The sequence below is a fragment of the Oncorhynchus gorbuscha genome, unplaced genomic scaffold, assembly GCF_021184085.1.
Source record: "Oncorhynchus gorbuscha isolate QuinsamMale2020 ecotype Even-year unplaced genomic scaffold, OgorEven_v1.0 Un_scaffold_1172, whole genome shotgun sequence".
Classification (NCBI taxonomy): Eukaryota; Metazoa; Chordata; class Actinopteri; order Salmoniformes; family Salmonidae; genus Oncorhynchus; species Oncorhynchus gorbuscha.
In genome coordinates, this window is record NW_025746032.1 from 1 (window position 1) to 17500 (window position 17500).

General features: G+C 46.8%; 1 pseudogene; it reads right to left on the bottom strand.

Moving 5' to 3' along the window:
* Positions 1-1817: 1817 nt before the first annotated feature.
* Positions 1818-17500, bottom strand: part of LOC124021698 — a 38360-nt pseudogene continuing 22677 nt past the window's right edge.

Here is a 17500-nt window from a genome sequence, read left to right on the forward strand (position 1 = left end):
CCATCCTATAACTACTGTCTATACTGTCTATACACACCATCCTATATAACTACTGTCTATACACACCATCCTATATAACTACTGTCTATACACACCATCCTATATATAACTACTATCTATACTGTCTATACACACCATCCTATATAACTACTGTCTATACACACCATCCTATATAACTACTGTCTATACACACCATCCTATATATAACTACTGTCTATACTGTCTATACACACCATCCTATATAACTACTGTCTATACACACCATCCTCTATAACTACTGTTTATACACACCATCCTATATAAATACTGTCTATACACACCATCCTCTATAACTACTGTCTATACACACCTTCCTATATAACTACTGTCTATACACACCATCCTATATAACTACTGTCTATACACACCATCCTATAACTACTGTCTATACTGTCTATACACACCATCCTATATAACTACTGTCTATACACACCATCCTATATAACTACTGTCTATACACACCATCCTATATATAACTACTATCTATACACACCATCCTATATAACTGCTGTCTATACACACCATCCTCTATAACTACTGTCTATACACACCATCCTCTATAACTACTGTCTATACACACCATCATATATAACTACTGTCTATACACACCATGCTATATAACTACTGTCTATACACACCCTCCTATATAACTACTGTCTATACACACCATGCTATATAACTACTGTCTATACACACCCTCCTATATAACTACTGTCTATACACACCCTCCTATATAACTACTGTCTATACACACCCTCCTCTATAACTACTGTCTATACACACCCTCCTATATAACTACTGTCTATACACACCCTCCTATATAACTACTGTCTATACACACCCTCCTATATAACTACTGTCTATACACACCATCCTGTAAATAGATGTTTATATTCCAGAGTCTGACAGTCTTGTTCTAATATTGCTATATTCCTGTCATTTGTATTTTGTAGATTTACATGTATTGTTACAACTGCACTGTTGGAGCACTGCACTGTTGGAGCACTGCACTGTTGGAGCGCTGCACTGTTGGAGCGCTGCACTGTAGGAGCACTGCACTGTAGGAGCACTGCACTGTTGGAGCGCTGCACTGCTGGAGCACTGCACTGCTGGAGCACTGCACTGTTGGAGCACTGCACTGTTGGAGCACTGCACTGTTGGAGCACTGCACTGTTGGAGCACTGCACTGTTGGAGCGCTGCACTGTAGGAGCGCTGCACTGCTGGAGCGCTGCACTGCTGGAGCGCTGCACTGCTGGAGCGCTGCACTTTTAGAGCACTGCACTGTTGGAGCACTGCACTGTTGGAGCACTGCACTGTTGGAGCACTGCACTGTTGGAGCACTGCACTGTTGGAGCACTGCACTGCTGGAGCACTGCACTGTTGGAGCGAGGAACACAGACGTTTCCCTACACCCAGGATTACATCCGCAACCAATAGCAACCAATAGCAACCAATAACAACCAATAGCAACCAATAATAACCAATAGCAACCAATAGCAACCAATAGCAACCAATACCAACCAATAACAACCAATAGTAACCAATAGCAACCAATAATAACCAATAACAACCAATAGCAACCAATAATAACCAATAACAACCAATAACAACCAATAGCAACTAATAGCAACCAATAATAACCAATAATAACCAATAACAACCAATAGCAACTAATAGCAACCAATAATAACCAATAATAACCAATAGCAACCAATAGCAACCAATAATAACCAATAACAACCAATAACAACCAATAGCAACCAATAACATTTGATTTGATCATTCATTTGAAGTCACAGTTCTGTCCCGTTTACCTGGTGTCGATCTGCCTGTTGAGGTTGTCGTAGCGTTTGTTAAGTCTCCGGACCTCTCCCTCCTGCCTCTCGATGTCGGGGCAGTGCTCCTGCAGCTTGGTTGCCATGGTGTCACAGCTGCCTTTGGCCGCACGCAGGTTAGCCTCCGTCTCCGTCACCGCGGACCTCTTGGTCTTCAGCTCTGATGCAATATCCTGCCGGGAGAGGAAGTGGAGGTTGAATTGTGTGTTTGGGAGAAGTTCTGCCCCAACCAGGACAAAGTTGAGATATGAGTGTGTAGCTCAGATCTTCCAGCTCATCATACATTTATACTGCATGTCATTAGTAAATATGCTTCGGTCTTTGGTATCTGTACTGATACAAAACATTTCCTTTGTGGAGAAGATCCATTCGGATCTAAACATGAATCCTGTTGAGAATAAACGAGCGATCAGAGGGCAGCCATCTTACAGCCAGTTGACGCTGTGTCTTCTCCAGAGATGAGATGTCTGCTGGGGCCACTTCCTCCCTGGCCAGCTTGTTCTCGTAGCTGGACAATAAAGATTTACCGTTTTGAAGGGAGTTCTCCAGGCGGTTGGAATTCTGAAGCCTGTAAACAAACACATGATATGATTAAATTACATTAGATTAAAATGACATTTAAAACGTGTTTAAATCGTGTCAGGTTAGTCATCCTAGTAAAACAGGAAAACTCTGTTTTTTTTTAAACTAGGCAAGTCAGTTAAGAACAAATTCTTATTTTCAATGATGGCCTAGGAACAGTGGGTTAACTGCCTGTTCAGGAGCAGAACGACAGATTTGTACCTTGTTAGCTTCGGGATTTGAACTTGCAACCTTTCAGTTACTAGTCCAATGCTCTAACCACTAGACTACCCTGCCGCCCCTACACTCTAACCATTTACATTTACATTTAAGTCATTTAGCAGACGCTCTTATCCAGAGCGACTTACCACTAGGCTACCTGCCGCCCCTACACTCTAACCACTAGGCTACCTGCCGCCCCTACACTCTAACCACTAGGCTACCTGCCGCCCCTACACTCTAACCACTAGGCTACCTGCCGCCCCTACACTCTAACCACTAGGCTACCTGCCGCCCCTACACTCTAACCACTAGTCTACCTGCCGCCCTACACTCTAACCACTAGGCTACCTGCCGCCCCTACACTCTAACCACTAGGCTACCTGCCGCCCCTACACTCTAACCACTAGGCTACCTGCCGCCCCTACACTCTAACCACTAGGCTACCTGCCGCCCCTACACTCTAACCACTAGGCTACCTGCCGCCCCTACACTCTAACCACTAGGCTACCTGCCGCCCCTACACTCTAACCACTAGGCTACCTGCCGCCCCTACACTCTAACCACTAGGCTACATGCCGCCCCTACACTCTAACCACTAGGCTACCTGCCGCCCCTACACTCTAACCACTAGACTACCCTGCCGCCCCTACACTCTAACCACTAGGCTACATGCCGCCCCTACACTCTAACCACTAGGCTACCTGCCGCCCCTACACTCTAACCACTAGACTACCCTGCCGCCCCTACACTCTAACCACTAGGCTACCTGCCGCCCCTACACTCTAACCACTAGGCTACCTGCCGCCCCTACACTCTAACCACTAGGCTACCTGCCGCCCCTACACTCTAACCACTAGACTACCTGCCACCTCTACACTCTAACCACTAGACTACCTGCCGCCTCTACACTCTAACCACTAGGCTACCTGCCGCCCCTACACTCTAACCACTAGGCTACCCTGCCGCCTCTACACTCTAACCACTAGGCTACCCTGCCGCCTCTACACTCTAACCACTAGACTACCTGCCACCTCTACACTCTAACCACTAGGCTACCTGCCGCCCTGGTCCTGAGTTCTGTGTACTACTACCATCTCTACTAACAAGTACAGAAAGCTACTCACTTGTCCTCGGAGCACTTGAGCAGCAGGTTGATCTTGTCGTATTTGTTGTTGGCCTCGTTCACCTTGCCGTTCAGCTGAGGGGCGCTGGCACATTTAGGGTTAGAGGTCAGGAACGTCTCAGCCTCCCTCACCTTGGACGACTTCTCCGGCTCGATCTTACGAACCACGGCCGCAATGTCCTGATGGAAGAATATGGGATAAGCATTCAAAAAAAAAAGTGTACACTTCCTGGAACTAACTAATAGTACTTCCTCGATAAGCATAAAACAACTCTCAAGACTTTCTTTGGTAGGATTAAATGGGTTTGAAAACTGTATCGAAAGGACTCTAGTCTAAATAGGAGGACAGGAGAAGAGTAGGAGGAGGAAAAGCATCTCTACCGCTCTACACCCTCTGTGCAGAGAAAGGAGAAAAACGAGGAACTACCTTGACATCCTGCAGACGGTCAGCGCTGTCCTGCAGAGGCCTGGTCTGCTCCAGAGGGGGACGTACTCTAGAGTAGATGGCCTTCTCCTGTTTGTCCAGGTCACTGGTCACCTTGTCCAGACCGGCCATCAGCTGGCGACACTGCTGCTCCTCCTTGTCTACAATATTCATCAGTCAATCAATCACCAAAATAACACACACAACAAATCATATACAACCAGACTCAACAATCACAACATCCATACACAATCAAATCATACACACACCAAAATAACATACACGTAATCAGATACGACTACACACACACACAATATAGAACCAGACTCTCATAACATAACATCACATTCACAAATCAGACAATCACACTGGCCTACAAATTATTACAAGCTGCAGCTCTAGTGATTAACTCCAGTAGTCACATGACATGGAAACCAATCAATCACATTTATTTATAAAGTGCTTTTTACACCAGCAGGTGTCACAAAGTCCTTATAGAGAAACTCTGTAGCTGTAGAAGCACGGTGGCTAGGAACAACGTACTAGAAAGGGTAGGAACCTAGGAATAAACCTAGAGAGGAACCAGGCTCTGAGGGGTGGACCAGTCCTCTTTCTGGTTGTGCTGGGTAGAGAGGAACCAGGCTCTGAGGGGTGGACCAGTCCTCTTTCTGGTTTTGCTAGGTAGAGAGGAACCAGGCTCGGAGGGGTGGACCAGTCCTCTTTCTGGTTGTGCTGGGTAGAGAGGAACCAGGCTCTGAGGGGTTGACCAGTCCTCTTTCTGGTTGTGCTGGGTAGAGAGGAACCAGGCTCTGAGGGGTGGACCAGTCCTCTTTCTGGTTGTGCCGGGTAGAGAGGAACCAGGCTCTGAGGGGTTGACCAGTCCTCTTTCTGGTTGTGCCGGGTAGAGAGGAACCAGGCTCTGAGGGATGGACCAGTCCTCTTTCTGGTTGTGCCAGGTAGAGAGGAACCAGGCTCTGAGGGGTGGACCAGTCCTCTTTCTGGTTGTGCTGGGTGGTGATTATAAGGAGTATACGGCCATTAAGGCCAGATGGTTCTTCAAGATGACCAACAGGGTGAGATAATAATCACAGTGTTTATAGACCAGGGCTCTCCAATAGGTGGATGGACATCTACTAGCAGCTCACAGCCCACCTATGAGTAGCTCACCATGTAGCTGGGCTCCTGAGTGGCGCAGCGATCTAAGGCACTGCATCTCAGTGCAAGAGGCGTCCACTACAGACCCTGGTTCGATTCTAGGCTGTATCAAAACTGGCCATGATTGGGGAGTCCCAAATTTGGTCACATACACATGGTTAGCAGATGTTATTGCGGGTGTAGCGAAATGGTTGTGTTTCTAGCTCCAAAAGTGCAGTAATATCTAACAAGTAATATCTAACAAATTACACAGCATATACCCAATACACACACATCTAAGCAAAGGACTGGAATTAAGAATATATAAATATATGGTTGAGCAATGTCAGAGCGACAGAGACAGAAAGACTTTCCCCAATAACCTGGTCAATTAAATGTTAACTGTAAAGTTGGCTTACCTGACAGAACAGTCATGATTATTTACATCAATTGGATGGCCATTGTTTTACAAACTCTGCCATGACGCGAGCTGCAGTCGTCCTGACAGAAGCATCACTAGAGCGACACATCTCTCTCTGGCTCGATGCGCAATTAAAGGGGAATTACACTCAGAAATCAAAAAAGCGTTATGTTTAGGTCTGAAGGTCTTCTGATGCGATTTAAGCACAGACGTGGACTCAGAACATTCAGTTGCTGTTTCTCTATGAACAGTTGTACTATTGAGAGTTAAAAACAGAGTCAACGTGGACTCAGAACATTCAGTTGCTGTTTCTCTATGAACAGTTGTACTATTGAGAGTTAAAAACAGAGTCAACGTGGACTCAGAACATTCAGTTGCTGTTTCTCTATGAACAGTTGTACTATTGAGAGTTAAAAACGGAGTCAAAACCAGGAGGAGAAGAAGAATAAATCTGGAAAATACTAAGGACAATGTTGTGGGACTGTCGTGTTGATGACCGTTTATGAACCATTATTCTACCAGGTATATTGACATCTTTTATACAGCGAGGAACCCGGGGAAGAGTTGCCGGGTAGAGGAGAAGAATGTGCCTATTTAAAAGCTATAAATACTTTTTTTTTAAGAGTTGCTTGCGACATGTTTCATTTTTTTTTAAAGGAGCTCATGCTATAAAAGTCTGGAGACGCCTGCTATAGAGGGTAGCAACAGGTCTGGAGACGACTGTTATAGAGGGTAGCAACAGGTCTGGAGACGCCTGTTATAGAGGGTAGCAACAGGTCTAGAGACGCCTGTTATAGAGGGTAGCAACAGGTCTGGAGACGCCTGTTATAGAGGGTAGCAACAGGTCTGGAGACGCCTGTTATAGAGGGTAGCAACAGGTCTGGAGACGCCTGTTATAGAGGGTAGCAACAGGTCTGGAGACGCCTGTTATAGAGGGTAGCAACAGGTCTGGAGACGCCTGTTATAGAGGGTAGCAACAGGTCTGGAGACGCCTGTTATAGAGGGTAGCAACAGGTCTGGAGACGCCTGTTATAGAGGGTAGCAACAGGTCTGGAGACGCCTGTTATAGAGGGTAGCAACAGGTCTGGAGACGATACTGTTATAGAGGGTAGCAACAGGTCTGGAGACGCCTGTTATAGAGGGTAGCAACAGGTCTGGAGACGCCTGTTATAGAGGGTAGCAACAGGTCTGGAGACGCCTGTTATAGAGGGTAGCAACAGGTCTGGAGACGCCTGTTATAGAGGGTAGCAACAGGTCTGGAGACGCCTGTTATAGAGGGTAGCAACAGGTCTGGAGACGACTGTTATAGAGGGTAGCAACAGGTCTGGAGACGCCTGTTATAGAGGGTAGCAACAGGTCTGGAGACGCCTGTTATAGAGGGTAGCAACAGGTCTGGAGACGCCTGTTATAGAGGGTAGCAACAGGTCTGGAGACGCCTGTTATAGAGGGTAGCAACAGGTCTGGAGATGCCTGTTATAGAGGGTAGCAACAGGTCTGGAGACGCCTGTTATAGAGGGTAGCAACAGGTCTGGAGACGCCTGTTATAGAGGGTAGCAAGTACAGGTCTGGAGACGCCTGTTATAGAGGGTAGCAACAGGTCTGGAGACGCCTGTTATAGAGGGTAGCAACAGGTCTGGAGAAGCCTGTTATAGAGGGTAGCAACAGGTCTGGAGACGACTGTTATAGAGGGTAGCAACAGGTCTGGAGACGCCTGTTATAGAGGGTAGCACCTCAGAAGTTAAATGTCAGTTGGCTTTCCATAGCCGAGCATTCAGAGATTGAGACATGGACATAACATGACATGACATACCATGACATACCATGACATAACATACCATAACACGACATACCATGACACGACATACCATGACATAACATACCATGACATACCATAACATAACACGACATACCATAACACGACATACCATGACATACCATGACATAACATAACATACCATGACATACCATGACATGACATACCATAACATACCATGACATACCATGACATGACATACCATGACATACCATGACATAACATACCATGACATACCATGACATGACATAACATGACATGACATACCATGACATACCATGACATACCATGACATACCATGACATAACACAACATAACATACCATGACATAACATGACATAACATACCATGACATACCATGACATAACATACCATGACATACCATGACATAACATACCATGACATACCATGACATACCATGACATGACATACCATGACATACCATGACATACCATAACATACCATGACATACCATGACATGACATACCATGACATAACATACCATGACATAACATAACATACCATGACATACCATGACATGACATACCATGACATACCATGACATACCATGACATAACATACCATGACATACCATAACATGCCATAACATACCATACCATGACATAACACGCCATAACATATCATGACATGACATACCATGACATAACAGTACCTACCAGAGCCAGCAGAGCCATCTTTCTTCAGTTCCTCCAGGCGTTTGACCAGGGTGGTCTTACTGCCAGACACCTTCATCTTAATACCCTTCTGCTGGCCGGCCAGACTGGAAACACACAACAGACCCTGTTACACAGTGTACAAGTAGACCGTCTCGGGAAACAACAGACCCCGTTACACAGTGTACAAGTACACCGTCTCGGGAAACAACAGACCCCGTTACACAGTGTACAAGTACACCGTCTGGGGAAACAGACCCTGTTACACAGTGTACAAGTACACCGTCTGGGGAAACAACAGACCCCGTTACACAGTGTACAAGTACACCGTCTCGGGAAACAACAGACCCCGTTACACAGTGTACAAGTACACCGTCTCGGGAAACAGACCCTGTTACACAGTGTACAAGTACACCGTCTCGGGAGACAACAGACCCCGTTACACAGTGTACAAGTACACCATCTCGGGAAACAACAGACCCCGTTACACAGTGTACAAGTACACCGTCCCGGGAAACAGACCCCGTTACACAGTGTACAAGTAGACCGTCTCGGGAAACAACAGACCCTGTTACACAGTGTACAAGTACACCGTCTCGGGAAACAGACCCTGTTACACAGTGTACAAGTACACCGTTACACAATCACAGGCACATAGTAGACAGACACATGTACCCCATAACACACACACACACCTCTCCACCCTACCCCCATAACAAACACACACACACACACCTCTCCACCCTACCCCCATAACACACACACACACACACACATCTCTCCACCCTACCCCCATAACACACACACCTCTCCACCCTACCCCATAACACACACACACACCTCCACCCTAACCCCATAACACACACACACCTCTCCACCCTAACCCCATAACACACACACACCTCTCCACCCTACCCCCATAACACACACACACCTCTCCACCCTACCCCATAACACACACACACACACACACACACACACACACACACACACACACACACACACACACACACACACACACACACACACACACACACACACACACACACACACACACACACACACACACACACACACACCTCTCCACCCCACCCCATAACAAACACACTTACCTGTTGGAGACGGCGACAGACTCTGGGTCTGTGGGGGGGACCATGAAGCAGGCCCCCGGAGCCGTCAGTTTACGCCCGGCCGCGTCCTTCACCTCCCACTTGGGCCCCTTGTTACTCAGGAGGGTGTACCTCTCTCCACGCAGGATCTGACCCTGGGATGGACAACCACAACATTACACAGAGTTTCACTCACTGATCTGTTATGGAAGAACCAGAACACAAATAGAGGTTCACTCACTGATCTGTTATGGAAGAACCAGAACACAAATAGAGGTTCACTCACTGAACCACTTTGGATAAGGACCTTAGTTTTTCCTGACCACATGACCTGACCACATGACCTGACCACATGACCTGACCACACGACCTGACCACACGACCTGACCACACGTCCTGACCACACGAGCTGACCACACAAACTGACCACACAAACTGACCACACGTCCTGACCACACGACCTGACCACACGTCCTGACCACACGAGCTGACCACACGAGCTGACCACACGACCTGACCACACGACCTGACCACACGTCCTGACCACATGACCTGACCATACCTGACCTGACCACACCTGACCACATGACCTGACCACATGACCTGACCACATGACCTGACCACATGACCTACATAACCTGACCACATAACCTGACCACATAACCTGACCACATAACCTGACCACATAACCTACATAACCTGACCACATGACCTACATAACCTGACCACATGACCTACATAACCTGACCACATGACCTACATAACCTGACCACATAACCTGACCTACGTAACCTGACAACATGACCTACATAACCTGACCACATAACCTGACCACATAACCTGACCACATGACCTGACCACATAACCTGACCACATGACCTACATAACCTGACAACATGACCTACATAACCTGACAACATGACCTACATAACCTGACCACATGACCTACATAACCTGACCACATGATCTACATAACCTGACCACATGTCCTGACCACATGTCCTGACCACATGTCCTGACCACATGTCCTGACCACATGACCTGACCACATGACCTGACCACACGACCTGACCACATGACCTACATAACCTGACCACACGACCTGACCACCTGACCACACGACCTGACCACACGACCTGACCACATGAATTGACCACACGACCTGACCACATGACCTGACCAGGGAACCACTAAGCCCTAGTTAGTAAATTACAGTTCACTGTTTTCACCAGTCATATGGGGGAATAAATCATAACACAACACTGTGTTTCCCCTCATCGTTTGATCCTGTTCCTAAATCTTAAGAGCTCTCTCGACTGCTCCACACACACCCCTCCTCTTCAGCTCTCCAAATCCACTCCTAAACCCCCCCAGCCTGTGGCTGATCCCCTGAAGGCTTAAATAAGATGCAGAGAGCATAGGCCTCTTAAAGGATTTAAATACATTACAACACAACACCGCATTCAGGGGACTAGAATGAAAGGAGTGAGAGTGAAGGAGGATATGAGAGGAGGAGGAACCAGAGGAGAGAGGAGAAGATGTGGTGCAGTCAGATCATGCTTAGTCATGATAACAGAAAAACACACCGCACATAGGATTAGAGAATGTCTGGAGAAAAGGAGAGAGAGACAGGGGGGTAAAGCAGTGAGGGAGGGGGGATGGAGAGAGGGGGAAGAAGAAGAGAGGGGGAAGATGGAGAGAGGGGGAAGATGGAGAGAGAGGGGGAAGAAGGAGAGAGGGGGAAGATGGAGAGAGGGGGAAGATGGAGAGAGGGGGAAGATGGAGAGAGAGGGAGAGTAGAAGGCGAGAGAGGGGTAGAATGAGAGAGGAGAAGGGAGAGAGAGGGGTAGAATGAGAGAGGGGGAGATGGAGAGAGAGGGGGAGATGGAGAGAGGGGGAGATGGAGAGAGAGGGGTAGAATGAGAGAGGGGGAGATGGAGAGAGGGGGAAGATGGAGAGAGAGGGGGAAGAAGGAGAGAGGGGGGAAGATGGAGAGAGAGGGGTAGAAGGCGAGAGAGGGGTAGAATGAGAGAGGGGTAGAATGAGAGAGGGGGAGAAGGCGAGAGAGGGGTAGAATGAGAGAGGGGGAGATGGAGAGAGAGGGGAGATGGAGAGAGAGGGGTAGAATGAGAGAGGGGGAGATGGAGAGAGAGGGGTAGAAGGAGAGAGAGGGGTAGAATGAGAGAGGGGAGATGGAGAGAGAGGGGTAGAATGAGAGAGGGGAGATGGAGAGAGAGGGGTAGAATGAGAGAGGGGGAGATGGAGAGAGAGGGGTAGAATGAGAGAGGGGGGAGATGGAGAGAGAGGGGTAGAAGGGAGGGATAGTGAGGAAGGAAAGAGGTGGGAAAGGAGGAGAGAAGGGGAGGAGACAAAAGAAGAGAGAAAAGCTAGAATGATTGTCATGAAGAAGCGTGTGTGTGGAGGAGCATGGTGGACAAGGTATCAGTCTGAAACTAGAGTAGGGTGGACAAGGTATCAGTCTGAAACTAGAGTAGGGTGGACAAGGTATCAGTCTGAAACTAGAGTAGGGTGGACAAGGTATCAGTCTGAAACTAGAGTAGGGTGGACAAGGTATCAGTCTGAAACTAGAGTAGGGTGGACAAGGTATCAGTCTGAAACTAGAGTAGGGTGGACAAGGTATCAGTCTGAAACTAGAGTAGGGTGGTGGCATATCCAGGTTTACCTCGTCAGTGTCTCTCACACACAGGGTGAGGTAAAGTAGTGGAGGTGTCCAGGTGTAAAGGTTTACCTCATCAGTGTCTCACACAGGGTGAGGTAAAGTAGTGGAGGTGTCCAGGTGTAAAGGTTTACTACATCAGTGTCTCACACAGGGTGAGGTAAAGTGGTGGAGGTGTCCAGGTGTAAAGATTTACCTCGTCAGTGTCTCTCACAGGGTGAGGTAAAGTAGTGGAGGTGTCCAGGTGTAAAGGTTTACCTCATCAGTGTCTCTCACAGGGTGAGGTAAAGTAGTGGAGGTGTCCAGGTGTAAAGGTTTACCTCGTTAGTGTCTCACACAGGGTGAGGTAAAGTAGTGGAGGTGTCCAGGTGTAAAGGTTTACTACATCAGTGTCTCACACAGGGTGAGGTAAAGTAGTGGAGCTGTCCAGGTGTAAAGGTTTACCTCGTCAGTGTCTCACACAGGGTGAGGTAAAGTAGTGGAGGTGTCCAGGTGTAAAGGTTTACCTCGTCAGTGTCTCTCACAGGGTGAGGTAAAGTAGTGGAGGTGTCCAGGTGTAAAGGTTTACTACATCAGTGTCTCACACAGGGTGAGGTAAAGTAGTGGAGGTGTCCAGGTGTAAAGGTTTACCTCGTCAGTGTCGAACTCACACAGCGCCTCGACGGGGAGCAGCTTCTGAGGGGTGTTCCTGCGGAACTGGAGGGGGAGAACCTGTAGACTGCGCTTCTCCAGAGCCTTCACACGCTCATCAAAGTGGTCCATGGCCTTCGCCTGGTCCTGCACCACACACACACACACACACACACACACACACACACACACACACACACACACACACACACACACACACACACACACACACACACACACACACACACACACACACACACACACACACACACACACACACATTTTTTTAAAGAGCATTTTGGATTTATAGTTCTAAGGCTAATACGTTTGTCAAAATGTAAATGTTCTTGATTGAGTTAAGAGTTTAGAAACCAGCCTGATAAGCAGACAGACCTGACAGACCAAAGAATTGTCTCTGCTTTATCCAACAGCTTGTCATTGTTTGACTGAATCAGAAACAGATCTGTCCCCCAGACTTGTAGTAAACTACAGTAGTGTAAAGCCCACTGTTAGTAAACTACAGTAGTGTAAAGCCCACTCTCAGTAAACTACAGTAGTGTAAAGCCCACTCTCAGTAAACTACAGTAGAGTAAAGCCCACTGTTAGTAAACTACAGTAGTACAAAGCCCACTCTCAGTAAACTACAGTAGTGTAAAGCCCACTCTCAGTAAACTACAGTAGAGTAAAGCCCACTCTCAGTAAACTACAGTAGAGTAAAGCCCACTGTTAGTAAACTACAGTAGTACAAAGCCCACTCTCAGTAAACTACAGTAGTGTAAAGCCCCCTCTCAGTAAACTACAGTAGAGTAAAGCCCACTGTTAGTAAACTACAGTAGTACAAAGCCCACTCTCAGTAAACTACAGTAGTGTAAAGCCCACTCTCAGTAAACTACAGTAGAGTAAAGCCCACTGTTAGTAAACTACAGTAGTACAAAGCCCACTCTCAGTAAACTACAGTAGTGTAAAGCCCACTCTCAGTAAACTACAGTAGTGTAAAGCCAATTGCTAGTAAACTACAGTAGTGTAAAGCCCACTGCTAGTAAACTACAGTAGTGTAGAGCCCACTGCTAGTAAACTACAGTAGTGTAGAGCCCACTCTCAGTAAACTACAGTAGTGTAAAGCCCACTCTCAGTAAACTACAGTAGTGTAAAGACCACTCTCAGTAAACTATGGTAGTGTAAAGACCACTCTCAGTAAACTACAGTAGTGTAAAGCCCACTCTCAGTAAACTACACTAGTGTAAAGCCCACTCTCAGTAAACTACAGTGGTGTAAAGCCCACTCTCAGTAAACTACAGTAAAACACTGTAGTTGTAAAGTCCACTGCTAGTAAACTACAGTAGTGTAAAGTCCACTCTCAGTAAACTACAGTAGTGTAAAGCCCACTCTCAGTAAACTACAGTAGTGTAAAGTCCACTCTCAGTAAACTACACTAGTGTAAAGCCCACTCTCAGTAAACTACACTAGTGTAAAGCCCACTCTCAGTAAACTACAGTAGTGTAAAGACCACTCTCAGTAAACTACAGTAGTGTAAAGCCCACTCTCAGTAAACTACACTAGTGTAAAGCCCACTCTCAGTAAACTACACTAGTGTAAAGCCCACTCTCAGTAAACTACACTAGTGTAAAGCCCACTCTCAGTAAACTACAGTAAAACACTGTAGTTGTAAAGTCCACTGCTAGTAAACTACAGTAGAATAAAGCCCACTCTCAGTAAACTACAGTCGTGTAAAGCCCACTCTCAGTAAACTACAGTCGTGTAAAGCCCACAGCTAGTAAAACACTGTAGTTGTAAAGTCCACTGCTAGTAAACTACAGTAGTGTAAAGCCCACTGCTAGTAAACCACTGTAGTTGTAAAGCCCACTCTCAGTAAACTACAGTAGTGTAAAGCCCACAGCTAGTAAAACACTGTAGTTGTAAAGTCCACTGCTAGTAAACTACAGTAGTGTAAAGTCCACTCTCAGTAAACTACAGTAATAATAAATAATAATAATAAATGCCATTTAGCAGACGCTTTTATCCAAAGCGACTTACAGTCATGTGTGCATTAGTGTAAAGCCCACTGCTAGTAAACCACTGTAGTTGTAAAGCCCACAGCTCAGTAAAACACTGTAGTTGTAAAGTCCACAGCTAGTAAAACACTGTAGTTGTAAAGTCCACTGCTAGTAAACCACTGTAGTTGTAAAGTCCACTCTCAGTAAACTACAGTAGTGTAAAGCCCACTGCTAGTAAACCACTGTAGTTGTAAAGCCCACTCACATCCAGGTCTCTGATGAGGCTCTCCATCTGGTACATGTCCTTGAACTCTGGTTTGTACTTCTGGTCCACCTCTTTGTCCATCCTCTTCAGAAGGTCCTGGGTGTCCCGGGCCTCTTTGTGGAACTGGAGAGGAAACAGACCCCGTCAGGAAAAACACTGAGGTAACAACATCACTGAAAGCAGCTACGGTTTATTTACACGAAGCCAGTCGGTCTCTGCCCGAACCAACTCTGTTTACGTACCACGACAAGTCTGTAACTCAGAAGCTGTTGCTTTGTACAACACATGCTGGTACACAAGCCTGTCCACATCTAATGACTCTGTTCAAACATTCAGGATTTCTTCAACTGATGATTTCTGAATACTTGTTGCTGTGACTCACCTTGTGGTTGTCGTCCATGTGTTTCAGGTGGTATCAGGGTTAAGGTCAGGTCAGGGTATACTAATCACCTTGTGGTAGTCGTCCATGTGTTTCAGGTGGTATCAGGGTTAAGGTCAGGTCAGGGTATACTAATCACCTTGTGGTATTCGTCCATGTGTTTCAGGTGGTATCAGGGTTAGGTCAGGTCAGGTCAGGGGTATACTAATCACCTTGTGGTAGTCGTCCATGTGTTTCAGGTGGTATCAGGGTTAAGGTCAGGTCAGGGTATACTAATCACCTTGTGGTAGTCGTCCATGTGTTTCAGGTGGTATCAGGGTTAAGGTCAGGTCAGGGTATACTAATCACCTTGTGGTAGTCATCCATGTGTTTCAGGTGGTATCAGGGTTAAGGTCAGGTCAGGGTATACTAATCACCTTGTGGTATTCGTCCATGTGTTTCAGGTGGTATCAGGGTTAAGGTCAGGTCAGGGTATACTAATCACCTTGTGGTAGTCGTCCATGTGTTTCAGGTGGTATCAGGGTTAAGGTCAGGTCAGGGTACACTAATCACCTTGTGGTATTCGTCCATGTGTTTCAGGTGGTATCAGGGTTAAGGTCAGGTCAGGTCAGGTCAGGTCAGGTCAGGTCAGGTCAGGTCAGGTCAGGGTACACTAATCACCTTGTGGTATTCGTCCATGTGTTTCAGGTGGTATCAGGGTTAAGGTCAGGTCAGGTCAGGTCAGGTCAGGTCAGGTCAGGGTACACTAATCACCTTGTGGTATTCGTCCATGTGTTTCAGGTGGTATCAGGGTTAAGGTCAGGTCAGGTCAGGTCAGGTCAGGTCAGGTCAGGTCAGGTCAGGTCACAGTACACTAATCACCTTGTGGTATTCGTCCATGTGTTTCAGGTGGTATCAGGGTTAAGGTCAGGTCAGGTCAGGTCAGGTCAGGTCAGGTCAGGTCAGGTCAGGTCAGGTCACAGTACACTAATCACCTTGTGGTATTCGTCCATGTGTTTCAGGTGGTATCAGGGTTAAGGTCAGGTCAGGTCAGGTCAGGTCAGGTCAGGTCAGGTCAGGTCAGGTCAGGGTATACTAATCACCTTGTGGTATTCGTCCATGTGTTTCAGGTGGTATCAGGGTTAAGGTCAGGTCAGGTCAGGTCAGGTCAGGTCAGGTCAGGTCAGGTCAGGTCAGGTCAGGTCAGGGTATACTAATCACCTTGTGGTATTCGTCCATGTGTTTCAGGTGGTATCAGGGTTAAGGTCAGGTCAGGGTATACTAATCACCTTGTGGTATTCGTCCATGTGTTTCAGGTGGTATCAGGGTTAAGGTCAGGTCAGGTCAGGTCAGGTCACAGTACACTAATCACCTTGTGGTACTCGTCCATGTGTTTCAGGTGGTATCAGGGTTAAGGTCAGGTCAGGTCAGGTCAGGTCAGGGGTATACTAATCACCTTGTGGTACTCGTCCATGTGTTTCAGGTGGTTCTCCTCACAGATGAGCAGGTTCAGGTACTCCTTCCAGTCTGCATGCACAGCCTCCATATGAGCCTGCCAGGTGGAGACAAGTTCCGTTACATCACTGTCTGTTTGCTGCTTTTCATTCACATTCATTTGTGAGGATTTTAATCTCAGTCGGGGTGAATCCTAACTTCCACTAAAATAGTCTGATTTGACCGGAGTCTCCCATTGACATCAATGCATGACTTAAGTCAACATTGACTAAAGTGGAAGTTAGGATTTGCCCCAATAGTAGAATGATAGAGGATAAATGAAGTGTACCTCAATGACATTCATCCCAGGATGGTGTGTGTGTGTGTGTGTGTGTGTGTGTGTGTGTGTGTGTGTGTGTGTGTGTGTGTGTGTGTGTGTGTGTGTGTGTGTGTGTGTGTGTGTGTGTGTGTGTGTGTGTGTGTGTGTGTGTGTGTGTGTGTGTGTGTGTGTGTGTGTGTACCTCAATAACATTCTTGCCAGGATGGTTGGCAGCGATGAGTTTATCTCCATCATCATTCAGCTTGGTGACAGTGGCCTCCTTGGACTCCAGACACTTACTGATGAAGTTCTGGTGGGAGATTTAAAAGAGATACAAGTCTCTCTTTACGTTCCAACACACGTAACATGTAGGATCAGGTGTCAGATAACATGCAGGATCAGGTGTCAGATAACATGTAGGATCAGGTGTCAGATAACATGCAGGATCAGGTGTCAGATAACATGCA